The sequence below is a fragment of the Phascolarctos cinereus genome, unplaced genomic scaffold (genome assembly GCF_003287225.1).
Source record: "Phascolarctos cinereus isolate Bilbo 61053 unplaced genomic scaffold, phaCin_HiC Scaffold_2;HRSCAF=192, whole genome shotgun sequence".
Lineage (NCBI taxonomy): Eukaryota > Metazoa > Chordata > Mammalia > Diprotodontia > Phascolarctidae > Phascolarctos > Phascolarctos cinereus.
This window is the reverse complement of record NW_027555625.1, coordinates 34,537,296-34,550,951: the sequence shown is the minus strand read 5'-3', so window position 1 is coordinate 34,550,951 and position 13,656 is coordinate 34,537,296. Positions and strand designations below refer to the sequence as shown.

General features: G+C 43.2%; 1 pseudogene; it reads left to right on the top strand.

Moving 5' to 3' along the window:
- The first annotated feature begins 7,817 nt into the window (after nucleotides 1–7,817).
- On the top strand, nucleotides 7,818–9,300 carry LOC110196313 (interferon-induced protein with tetratricopeptide repeats 5-like; annotated as a pseudogene).
- Nucleotides 9,301–13,656: the final 4,356 nt, after the last annotated feature.

The following is a 13,656-nucleotide window of genomic DNA, read 5'->3' as shown; positions in this document are numbered from 1 at the left end:
TTACTAAATGCCTTTGTCATTCATTCATTCATTCACTCACAGAAAATCCCATTTTGGCTTTCTCTCATGATCATTTGATTCATTGATAGAATCAGATCATAAGGTCACAGATTTAGAGCTGGAGGAGACCTTAGAAGCCATCGTGTCCATTTTACAGATAAGGAAAGTAACAAGAAGTGAAAGAAATTTTAAAAATTAAACCATAGTCATGGCAGTCATATGCTGCAAGGGTAAGATTTGAACCTACAACTTTTGTTTGCAAATCCATTGATCTTTCCACTGCATTGGTTCAATTCTCACCAACCTGATCATGACAAATCAGTAAGCATCTCTGTTAGAGACTCCCATTCATTCCTCAGCTTTCTGTACTCTGATAGCCAGAGAGTGACCATGCTGGTGCTGCCTGAATCAGTATGGCTTTAGGGAGTTGTCAAGTTTTTGCTCTCGGTGGCAATAGGGATCTCCAAAGCCACAACCCTAAAGAGAATGGAGATTCTGTCTAGCACTTAGAGCACTGGGCTTGCTTACAGGCAGCTGGGCTAGGGCGACTCTTACTAGATAAAACTGAGTAGGTAGCCAAAGCTAGATGGAGACTGGGGAGTTTTCTGGAATCACTCAACAAACATTTATTGAACACCTACTATGTGCCTCCCAATGTGCTAGGCACTAAGAATATGGAGGCAGAAATTAAATAGTTCTTGTTCTCAAGGAGCTTTCATTCTATTGGGGGAGACATGTATGAGTATGTATTTACAAAGTAAATATGTTTTTTAAAAATATATTTTTAGAAGAGAATTTCAGGGAGAGGCACTATCAGACTGAGGGATAACAGAATCTCAGAGTAGGAAGGGAGCTCAGTGGCTATGTAGCCTAGCCCGTATGCCCCAAAGAGTCCCCTCTATAATATACACAAGCTGTCATCTAAGTTTTCATTTGAAGACTTCCTGTGATGGGGAAACTCAACTACCTCACGATGATTGATATTACAAGGCATTCTCCTTGATGGAAACAAATGAGTTGAGATGGTCTGTTTTCTTTCTGAAGTCTGTTCATCATACTACTGCAACTCCTTCCAATAGCAAGTTTACGTGTTTTTTGTCTTCTTCCAGCTTTGAACTTTCTAAATTTTGTTTTGTTTTTCTTATCCTGATGTCTTTTTGCAAGCCTCTGTCGGTTCTGTGCTTCCCCTGTCCTGACGTTCCTTAAAGAGCTAAGACATTCTTTTGTGTTTGGCCTTGGTTACTCGGCCTCCTTTCCATTTCCTTTCCCTTTCTAGACCTCATTTTATCATCTGAGCTTATTTGGGGACTTCCTGGGTAGTCACACTGCCATTTGTTTGAAAAGATGTGTCTGTTTTGACTTCCTCTTTGGGATTCTCTGTGGACATACAGTCACTTTTGTTTCCCAAAGCCTACCATCCCCTCCCAGCTATATTTCCTCTCTGGTTTTTGTATAAGGCAGAATTTCATTTTATTGAATCAAATACTTCAATTCTCATCTCAGGGAGTCTCTCCACCCACTACCCTATTTTTAGTGTTCTCTTCCTCCTTAAGCGGCCCGGTCTAGCAGTAGCCAGAGGTTGGAGGTGTTTGTCTAAAGACAAAAACCATGTTCTCGCCTGCCCCAACCCCTGGGGGATGGAGCTACTCTCTCCCTTCTCCCCAGAGGCCTGACTTTTTCCTTAGTTGTCATTTTCTGTTCTGTTCTTGGTGGAGGGAATAAGGGTCTTTAAACCTGATTGAGAATAATGGGAAAGGTGATTTGACTGAGGCGAATGGCCTCACAGAGATCTTAAGGGAAAGGAATAAGCATTTAAATAGCACCTATGTGCCAGGCAGGCAGCTAAATAGGTAGCAGATAGAGTGCTGGACCTGGAATCAGGGAAGACGCATCTTCCCGAGTTCAAATCTGGCCTCAGACACTTACTAGCTGTGTGACCCTGGGCAAGTCACTTCACCCTGCTTGCCTCAGTTTCCTGTAAAATAAGCTGGAGAAGAAAATAGCAAACCACTCTAGTATCTGTGTCAAGGAAACCCCAAAAACGGTCATGAAGAGTAAGACAGGAATGAAAAAAATGACTGAATGTGCCAGGCACTGTCCTAAGCACTTTGCAAGTATTATCTCATTTGATAAGATCAAACATCTTCTCCCCTAATACCACATTTTAGCTCAGCTGTGCCTGGAGGAATCTGTTAGATATGAATTCATGTGGCCTTTTCTTTTTCTTGAGTTGGTGGGAATCATAACACCATTTTATCAGTAAAACCTCTTTGATCTGTTTTGGAACTCTGGTCAGACATCCTAGTGATATGAAAAGATAATTTCCTTCTCTCTGTCTGTCTCTCTTTCTGTCTGTCTCTATCTCTGTCTCTCTGTCTCTGTCTCTCTCTGTTTCTGTTTGTCTGTCTCTGTCTCTGTCTCTCTGTTGCTCTCTCTCTCTCTCTCTCTCTCTCTCTCTCTCTCTCTCTCTCTCTCTCTCTCTCTCTCTCTCTCTCTCTCTCTCTCTCTCTCTCTCTCTCTCTCTCTCTGTCTCTGTCTCTCTCTGTCACTCTGTCTCTGTCTCTCTGTCGCTGTCTCTCTCTTTTCCTCTCTCTGTTTCAGAGTAACCGTAATCTCTAGCTCTACTGCTTCCTATGATCTCCCCAGGGACACACCCTTGGGCAATCAATATCCTAGAGAAACCAGTTTCACTTGGAGAACACTTGGCCAATTCAGAAAGCAAACAAAGTGCTTAAAAGCCTCGAGGAATGTGAAAGAGAGCGCTGGCAAGAAGTAGAGCTGGGATTCGACCGTGGTTAGGTGCAGGCAGGAAGCAGCCACCCTCTCTAACATTCTCTTAACATTCTCTTTCTCCTGTCAGTTCACAAGGGTGCCAGCGGCCAAATTTTTAATTCTCTGTCCTGGTCATCCTACCACAAACATAAGGATGCCCTCTCCTATCCCTTGAGCATTGCTCACTTCTTGCCTTTTGTGAGGTTTCCACTTCCTTCTCCTTTTGGATAAAAAAAGGGAGAACAATTTTTTTAGGTCCCATCCCACAGCTCTCATCCCTCCCAGAGGCTCATATAGATAGACATTTGGGACTTGATGTCTGCTTGAGAGCTATATCTCCGGTGACCCATTAAACTTGTTACTTCTCTGTTTACTCATTTCCAGTCCAGTGGTTACCTAGGCACCATTTAGCTAAAGTCACACAGGCTCGCATCCAGTGCTAATCCGTCCTTTCAATCATTGCTATGGACTTGCCTGTCTTCTCAACAAGGGAATTGGGCTCCTCAGTGCTTCAGTTCTATCCTCTTCCTAGATTCATTCACATGGAGTAATTCTTTTTTTTTGGGGGGGGGTCCTCTAGTCTAGGGGTTATCCTTAAGAAGAACGGAAAGTATGTACTAGCTGTGTGACCCTGGGCAAGTCACTTAACCCCAATTGGAAGAAGAAGAAGAAGAAGAAGAAGAAGAAGAAGAAGAAGAAGAAGAAGAAGAAGAAGAAGAAGAAGAAGAAGAAGAAGAAGAGAAAGTAAAAAGGTACCCACAAACAAATACAAATGATGCATGGAACAGATGGCTTTATTCCCACGCAGAAAAGGGAATGCTAAGCAATAAGGGAACATGGAATGCTTAGAACAGAATCCAATAATGTATCCTACTATTACAATCAGGTGAGAGGTTATTATTCAAGCCTCATTTACAAATAGTTCCATTAGGAGGGTTTCTCATTCAGCATTTGACAGTTCACTTCTGCTGAGCATGATCTTAACTACTGTAAATGGGCTCTTTAATGATGTGCTCTATGAAAATGGACAACACACTTTTAATTTATTGTTGTTGTTGGGTCATTTTAGTTGTTTCCAATGTAATTTGAGGTTTTCTTGGCAGAGATACTGGAGTGGTTTGCCATTTTCTTCTCCAGTTCATTTGACAGGTGAGGAAACTGAAGCAAACAGTGTTAAGTGACTTGCCCAGGGTCACACAGCTAGTAAGTGTCAAGTATCTGGTCTGAGGCCAGATTTGAACTCAGGTCCTCCTGACTCCAGGGCTGGTGCTCTATCCATTGTGCCCTAGATGCCCTCTCCCACACAACTCTCCAGGCTGCCCAAATACACTCTTCATACTCTGTAGCTAGCAAGAAAAGAAGCCTGGGGATAAGGATCTCCGTTAGTGGATCTATAGAGTTCTGGACCAGCAGACAGTTGAAAGATTTTTCTTCACACAGTATGAACGTGCCCCTCCATCATCCATGCCCAGAAGCAGGCTCAACCAGGCTGCCATGCCTCGGAGCACACTCCAAAGGTGGAGGCAGTCTCAGTAGGGTGCTCCGTGTCGTGCCCTACGGTGAAAGTAGAAGCTCCTTGAGAATAGGCCCAGCAGCCATCAGAATGCCTGGAATGTAGCTTATTGTATTTAAAGCCCTGCCCAGGGATGCTTGATTGGGTCAAAATAACAGATCCATGCAAACATGCCCAAACAAACCCATTCCTTAGAGGAAAATACAGGGAACGAGAAAAATCATCATTAAATACCATTCTTGGCATTTCAGGAGATGGATTGTCATATTTCTGGATTGTGCAGTGCTGTGGACAGAAGTCAAATGTAAGGAGAACAGAAAGGCAGGAAGGGGCAAGGCTGTAAGGAATTTTAAACGCCTTTCCACTTGATCCTGGAGGTGGTTGGGAATCACTGGAGTCCACTGAATAGAGCGGGAAAAATAAAGATTTATATTTTAGGACAACTACTTTGGTAACTGAGGGGGCACTTAATGGAGTGGGGAGAGACATGAGGCAGGGACATCTACTAGAAGGCTACCGTAGTAGTTTAGGCAAGAAATGATGGAAGCCAGAGTTGGGTTTTGCTGGATTTCAGCTCCCCGGAACAAGACACCCCTCCCATGTTAAGCCCATCACCTCTGGTCTTATCCCCACACTGCTAGCTCGGTCCTGGACAGACACCACTTCCTTCAGCCTCCCCTCCCCTCAGATTAGAGGGCTGCATATCAAACTCCTCCCAATGCCTTCCTTTAAGAAAGGGCAGAATCTGGACTTTGTGGCTCACTCCACTCTGCATCTTCTGCGCTGCCTGTTTTCAACTTCACGAAACAAGATGCCCCTACCCACTATGTTCCCCTCTTTCCTGTTTCCTTTTGTGTGTTGTCTCCCCCCTCCCCCCAGGTTAGATTGTAAGCACCTTGAAGACAGGAATCAGCCTTCTTTTGATTAATTATATCTCTAGCACTCAGCACAGTGCCTGGCACATTGCAAGCACTTAATAAATGTTTATTGGAGTGGAAATGACAAGGTTTGGCAACAGAGTGGATATATGGGGTGAGAGTGAGTTTTCAAGGATAATACCAAGGTTGTAAGTCTAGGAGACTGTGATGATGGTGGTATCCTCAATGGTAATATGGAAATTGAGAAGAAGGGAGGGTTTTAGGGTAGGGGAAAGATAAAGGGTTTTGTTTTGGATTTTTAACAGTTAGGTGGTAGAGTGGTTTTGCAATCAGAAAGACTCATCTTTATGAATTCAAATCTGGCCTCAGACATTTACTAGCTGTGTGACCCTGGGCAAGTCACTTAACCCCTATTTCCTCCAAAAGCAAACAAAAAACAAAAACAAAACCCACTGTAACTCCCTTGTCTACTTTAGCATAAAAACTCACCAACCCTGACCCTATAGGGATGCTTCAAGTGCGTCTGTAGTTCTGGGCAAACCAGTCTCCTGATAGGTTGTAACAGTAAGGTGTTACAGGCTGCACAACACTTATAATTTGTTTCACGGGTTTGCATCTGTACCCATAAAGACACGTTCCCACTTTTTCTAGCTTATAAATGATTTAATAATCATTTATTTTAATTATCATCAACCTACGTGCACATAAAAGTGATTACATATGATTATACAATAACAGAAAGATAGAGCGATAAAGAAGAAGAAATACATCACCAATCCGAGGAAGCACCAAGTCCTGAACGTCTAGCTGGGGGAGTCCTGTATCACAGCTGTCAGGGTCTCGGTTGGGGAAGTCCCTACGGCAGAGCATCCTCTCCAAGGGAGACTCCTAAAGTCACTTTCCCAAGAAAGACCCTTTTTATCATCCTTACACAAAGAAGGTGGGGAGCCAGGGAATAGGTGATTAATCCTAAGGACCTGAGAGTTTGGGCTGAAACTCTCTGACCTTAAGAACAATCTTAGTTATGTCAAAAATGTCTCGGATCAATACCCAGGAACTGGCCAAGTCCCTGGATGTTTACCTCAAGACTTGTTTTTAAGGAGTAGTTCCCCAAGGTGGGGCTGGGTTGAAACAAATCCCAGAACAATATGTTATGGAAGTTCCTTGTCCCCTGGCTTGGGCTGTGGGTAGGGAAGATCTTATACATTAACCCTTCATTGGTACTTATATACACAACTTCATTTCTCAGAACCCGACTGGGACAATACCATTAATTGGAACTGAAGTGAAATCCCATGTTTCCTTGTGTCCTTGTATGCCATGTATTTCCTCGTGTGGTTGAGTATTCCATAGGTGAAATATACTATTTGTATACCATTAATACAACCTGTATTTAGGTTAGAGTTGACTCTGGCTAGGTCTCAGCTCTTTGAGATTCAGAACTGCACTAGCTCAGAAGGAAATGAAAATGGTACAAGTGAATGTTGATAAAACTCTGACCTAGGATGATGGCCAGGACTCTGTCCTACCTTCCAGCCTTACTTTACGATACCTCCCCTCCATTGTCCAGTACAGCCAGATTGGCCTTCTTGTGTTCATACAAGACTTTCCTTCTCTCATCCCTTTGTAAAGTCTGCTCCCCCTTCCTGGGATGTACCCCCTCCTCAATTCTGCCCTCTTGCAATCTCTAATTCTCTTTGAAGCTCAGTCCAAGTTCTATTTTCTATATGAGGTCCTTCCCAATTCTTTACCCACTAATGCCTTCTGCTTCCAAATCAATCAATAAATATTTATTAAGTGCCTTGTATGTGCCAGGAGGTATGTGGAATGTTCGGGAAAGACCAGTACCTCTGATGTGAGGGCTTGCTGCCAAGCCCCTTTCAGGGCTGTTCATCCACCTTTGGTGTCCACCTGCCACCCAACTCTCGCCTGTGGCTCCAAGAAGCTGTAGCATGTGCAGTGCTCACGCCCCAGTAAACTGTCTCAGCAGATGGGCTAAACCGGGCTGAGGGTGATTGAGGAACCTCAAACCCATTGGTGAACTAGGGGAGTGTCTACCCCAAGTATGCAGAGACTCTCCCAGCAGAATCGGCCAATGTGAACAGTTTGTTCCAAAGGGCCACGAAGGCAGCTAAAGCAGTCACTGTGGAGCACTCAGAGCTTGGTCAGACATTAAAGACTTCAAGGTTATCCGCCACATCCACAGCCATCACCAATTGTCCTGACTTTTGTCTTGCCCCTAGACTTCAATGACTCAAGAAGAGAAAGGCCGATAACTTCGCACAGTGATGCCTGGTTTAAATCCAGTTTATGTGTGAGTCAAAAGACAAAAAAGACTATTGTGCCAGGCATTGTCCTAAGCACTGGGGACAAAGAAAGAGACAAAAACACACAGTCCCTGCCCTTAAGGAGCTTACAATCTAATGGAGGAGGAAACAAGGAAACCCAGGCATACAAAGAATATATATACAGGACAAATCAGAAGGGAGAGCACTGGAATTAGAGGGCTTTGAGGAGCTGACTAAGAATCTGCAAAGAGCGTCCCTCCTATGTTCCAAGAAAGTATCATTCAGAGCAGCCCTGCAGACAGCTCCTTGAAAAGCAAGAAAGACAAACCACAGTACTGCGGCGAGTTGGACCACAGGGTGATAAACATGAGGGAAATACCTAAGAATTCCTTAAAATACTTCCTGCTGAAGTTGGATTGTCACTTTACTTGGAATCTACAGAAAGAGGACATTGAAGCATATCATACAGAAGAGAAAATTGATGACTAGCTGAAATATTTGACCATTAAATCCAAAGTCACCCTTTTTAAGTTACTGGCCTATGTGAAACATCTAAAAGGCCAAGACAAAGAAGCTTTGGAAAGCTTAAAAAGTGCTGAAGAAAGGATTCAGGAGGTCTATGCTGACCACCTAGAAAAGAGAAGCCTCGTGACCTGGGGAAACTGTCATGTGGACAGACTTCTGGAAGCCCAGACTTATCTGGACAAGGGGTAGACAAGTTGTAAGAGGCTGTAAAGTTTGTTCCGCTATAAGGTAGAGCTTCCAGAAATTGAGCGTGAGAAAGTGGGGGTCACTTCTCAAGTTTAGAGGGAAGGATTATGAGAGGGCCAAAGCCTGTTCTCAAAAGGCCCTGGAGTCAGACCCTGAGCACCCTGAATTTAACACTAGATTTTCCATTGTCAGGTACCGAATGGATTGGATGACTTTGATAGAGATGGTACCCATAGTCAAAGTCTTTCTCTGAGCCCTCTGAAGAAGGCACTTGGGCTGGATCCAGAAAGTACATTTGTTAAGGTGCTCCTGGCACTAAAGCTTTAGGACTGAGGGGCAAGATCTGAAGGAGAAAAATATAATAAGGAAGCCCTTCACCAAGTAGCATCCAAGCCCTTTGTTTTTTGCTATGCAGCAGAATTTTACCGGTGAGAAAACAACTCAGAGAGGGCTACTGACCTCTTGAAAAAGGCTTTAAAACCGGTACCAACCTCTGCTTTCCTGCATCACCAAATGGTACTTTATTATAGAGCACAAATGATCCAAATCAAAAGGGCTACAAGGAACAAGCCTAGGGGAAAGGACAAACAGGAAGTAGAAAGCTAATCCATTTTGAAAGAACCATCAGAGAGAAGCCTCTGTTTGTGTTGCTTACTTAGGCCTGGCCAACATGTACTCTGAAGCAGGTCGGCTTGGAAGGGTGGAGGACATTTTTCAAACAGTGCTGGGCCCAGAGCATGTCAGAGAAGGGGAGAAGCAACAAATCCGTTTCAGAGACGGCCGCTTCCTAGAAGCAACAAACCCATTTCAGAGACGGCCGCTTCCTAGAAGTTCACAGGAAAGCAGGAGGTCTTGCCTTGCACCATTATTTTTATTTTTTTTTTTGCACTGTTATTTAGAAGGGATGAAGATAAGTCCCAAGTTTTGCAGTTTACCTGTAGGGACCTTGCAGAATTTAGCTCCCAAATGACTGAATCAGAATTCTCTAGATGCAAAGAGTTTGGGATCCCTTGGTTTCATTCACAAACTGAATGGGAAGAAGAAACAGGGAATAGCATATTATGAAAGAGCCTTGAAGCAGGATCCTAGTAACAGTGAATATATCCGTGTTCTATTAGAGCTGAGCCTCTCCATTTAAAATCCCACATTTCAGAGTATGATTTTGAATTATTAAAAATTTTTTAAATGTTAAAAATAAGTTTTGGGGAAGGTCTCCTGTAGAACATGGGATTTTAGTTACAATTTAAAGGAAGCTAAGGAGGCTGACAGAATTAAGGAGGGACAGCATTACAGTGATGAGGGACAGCCAAGGAAAATACCTGAAGCAGAGAAATGGGGGGAGGTCTTGTTCTTGGAACTACCTGGGGGCCAATGCCACTGTATCAAAGAGTAAGGTATGCGAATAATGGAAAGGTAGGAGGAAATTAGATGATGAAGGGCATTGAATGTCAAAAAGAACATTCTGTATTTTAACCTGGAGGCAATAGGAAGCCACTGGAATGTATTGAGTAGAGAGTGATATGATCAGACCTGCATTTTAGGAAAATCACTTTAGTGGCTGAATGGAGGATGGAGACTTTACCAGCAGCTATTGCAGTAATCCAGGTGTGAGGTGATGAAGGCCTCCACCAGGGGGTGGTAGTGAAGAGGGAAGGGGGCATGTTTGAGAGATGTGGTACAGGTGAAATTGACAGGCTTTGGCAAGAGGTTGCATATGACGCTGGTGGCGTAGGAGGAGGTGTTGAGGAGTCAAGGATGACTCCTAACGTGGGAGCCTGAGGAACCAGGAGGATGGTGTTGTCCTCTGCAGGATTAGGGAAGGTAGGAGGGAGGGAGGGTTTAGGGGAAAAGATAATGATTTCCATTTTGGACATAATGAGTTTAAAGCGTCTACTAGACTACCAGTTCAAGATGCCTGAAAGGTAGTTGGAGATGTGAGACTGAAGGTCAGCAGAGACTTTGGGGCAAGATATGTAGATTTAAGAATCTATGCATAGATTTGGTCATTAAATCCATGGGAGCTGGTGTGGTCATCAAGTAAAGTGGTACTAGAAAGAGAAGGGAAGAGGCCCAGGACAGAATCCTAAGGGACAGCTATGTTTAGGAGGCATGTGTTAGAAGAGGATCCAGCAAAGGAGACAGAGAAAGAGTGGTCAGAGAAGTAGAAAAAGAACCAGGAGAGATGGTGTCACAGTCGTAAACAAAGGTAACTGAGGTATAGTTCCTAGCACTATTAGTTTATTAGTAGAGCAAGAATCTACTGACAAAGTAGGTCAATGGCCATATCAGTGATTCCAGAGACCATGATAAAGGCCTCATTTTTCAAATATGTAGAGAACTGAGTCAAATTTAGAAGAATACAAGTCATTCCCCAATTGATAAATGGTCAAAGGATATAAACAGGCAGTTTTCAGATGAAGAAACCAAAGCTACCTATAGTCATATGAAAAAACGCTCTAAATCACTATTGATTAGGGAAATGAAAATTAAAACAACTCTGAGGTACTACCTCACACCTATCAGACAGGCTGTTATGACAGAAAAGGAAAATGATAAATGTTGGAGGGGGTGTGGGAAAACTGGAACACTAGCTGCATTGTTGGTAGAGCTGATTCAATCATTCTGGAGAACAGTTTAGAACTATGCCCAAAGGGCTACAAAACTATGCATACCCTTTGATCCAGCAATACCACTACTAGATCTGTATCCCAAAGAGATCATTAAAAAAGGTGGGAAATGGGGCAGCTAGGTGGTGCAGTGGATAGAGCACCAGCCCTGGAGTCAGGAGGACCGGAGTTCAAATCCGGCCTCAGACCAAACACTTGAGGCTTACTAGCTGTGTGATCTTGGGCAAGTCACTTAACCCCAATTGCCTAAAAAAAAAGGGGGGGGACTACGTGTACAAAAATATTTAAAGCAGCTCTTCTTGTGGTACCAAAGAACTGGAAACTGAGAGACTGGGGATGGTTGAACAAGTTGTGGTATATGAATGTAATGAAATGCTATTGTTCTATGAGAAATGATAAGCAGGCAGATTTCAGAAAAACCTGTAAAGACTTACATTCACTGATGCTGAGTGAAGTGAGCAGAACCAGCAGAACATTGTATACAACATTATGCGATGATCAACCATGAATGACTTAGCTCTTCTCAGACAATTCCAAAAGATTCATGATGAAAAATGCTATCCACATCCAGAGAAAGAATTGTAGTCTGAATGTAGATCGAAGCATATTATTATATAATAGCTATTATCATTAGTGGGCAGCTAGGTTGCACAGTGGTTATAAATGGTACCTATTACCATTCTTGGAATCATGAAGACCTGAATTCAAATCTGGCCTCAGATACTTCCTAGCTGTGTGACCCTGGGCAAGTCATTTAGCCCTGTTTGCCTCAGTTTCCCTCATCTGTCAAATGAACTGTGGGGAGGCAGCAGACTTGGCCAACTGCTCACACTGTTGACAGAGCTCCCATTGGCCAGGCTCCAGTTACACTATGATCCTTTTCTTCTTTAATCCACTTTTCTGGTAAGACTTCTGTGCCTTCTTACTTAGGTATGCATGGTTCTAATCTCACCTGCTGGGAACAAGTGGTAGGTGCAATGGAAAAGGGCCCTGAATTTTGAGTCACTTCCTGGACCTGGGATCGAGCCCTGACCACCATTTTTTTCTCTAAGTTTCTCATTTAAACTCTCTGAACCTTGTTTCTTCAACTGTAAAATGAAGGGGTTGAATTATATAACCTCTGAGATCTTTGTGAAACTATGAAATTGTTATGACTAATTTCTTCTCTTACAAATTGTGTTCTGTTTTGCAGGTGCCTTTACTAACCAAATTTGTATTTCAAAATTAGGGCCACATACACGTTTCCTCTGTCATAATCAAAATCAATGCTGTAAGACTTCAGAGTTGTACTGCAATGCGAGGGCAAGCTTTTACTCAGAGCTCACCTCCCACCCTCTTCCCCACAGTCATGCATATTTCTCAAGGCTGACACCATTTTCTTAAAGATCAGAAAACGGGTAACCTAACATTCCAGGGCCTTAATTCTGCTATATAGAACTATGCCATTCCCCCAACCCTCCATCCACTTTTAACAATTTATTCAAATCCAAATGGCTTTCATCCCTTTTCAGAAAGGGATGGAAAGGGAGAGAGACTTGGGCCCTAGAGTCCCACGACTTTTGGGTAGATCCATGAATAAAATGGGGAAACAGATGTCTAGGACCACTCAGGGACCAGAAAAAACTAGGACAGTCTATTTGGTAATCCCAAGTTCTGGGGGTTACAAATCCAAGAGTTAGCCCATATTCCTTATCCACCTAGTTCCTAAAACTACCCAGCCCTGTTGAAAATAAGACAGAAGGGAAGTCAGGCACCAAACTGTGGGGATGGCTACAATGGGAGAGCCATTTCATTTACCTACGGGGTCCCAATGACAAAGACCCCAATCTCAGAGTAGCTTACTTATCTGTGCATGTGTTACACTCCTCTGTCCCTCTCCCCCACCAAAATTAGGACTGGAGTTATTTTATTTCTGTCTTTGTATGCTTAGTACTTAGGACAGAGCTCAGCATGGAGCAGGCAACTTAAAAAATGCTTTTTTGACTTAACTGTCCAATTGGATAAGATGTTAAAGGGGAAAAGACTGAGTTTCTGGCCTCCTGTTGCCATCAGAATTTACTCTTTTGCCTCAGGCTGGAGATCTGATCCATCTGCTCTAGGAAATGGCTCATCCTCTTCAAAGGCTCTTTCTACTCAAGTCCTGAGGCTTTTTACAGAAATGCTGCTTTGTAGGCTGGGACTCTCACATATGGGTGACATCAGAGTCGTCTGTAATGACATTTTGGCTCATTTAGCAAAATTCAAGATCCACTTTTAGGATAATTTGAAAGACCTAATTAGATGGCTTTGTGCTCTGTTTCCCACAAATTCTGTCATAAATCATTTTACTGAAGGCCTGAGGAAATGGAGAGAAAATGTCTCAGCCTTGCTGGTGACCACATGTTACCAATGACTTTTTGAGTTTGGAAGTCAGCATCTTGGTACCAACATTCAACTGGCCTCTGTGGCCCCTTTTTTCATCAAGTATTTGTTGCAGGGGTTCTTCATCTTTTTCATGACATGGCCCCTCAGGCAGCTGGTCATGTGAAGCTTATGGACCTCTTCTCAGAATTATGTTTTAAAGTAATTGAAAGAAATGTTAAATTTTAATCTGAGGTTAGTGAAAATTAAGATGTCATTATTCACCATTTAAGTTCATAGACCCCCTGACATCTATTCCTAGATCCCTGTGGGGCCCCGTGTGAATCCTGATTTACTGCCTATTAGGTGTACATTGAATCGGTGTAATGGAGAGAGACAGACAGAGATAGAGAGAGAGACACTGTCTCTGTCTATCTGCCTCTGTCTCTATTTCCTGATACCAGGCCTATTCACTGTGCCATCTAGCTGTGACAGGGAAAAGCCTAGCAGCAAAATGATGCTGTAGC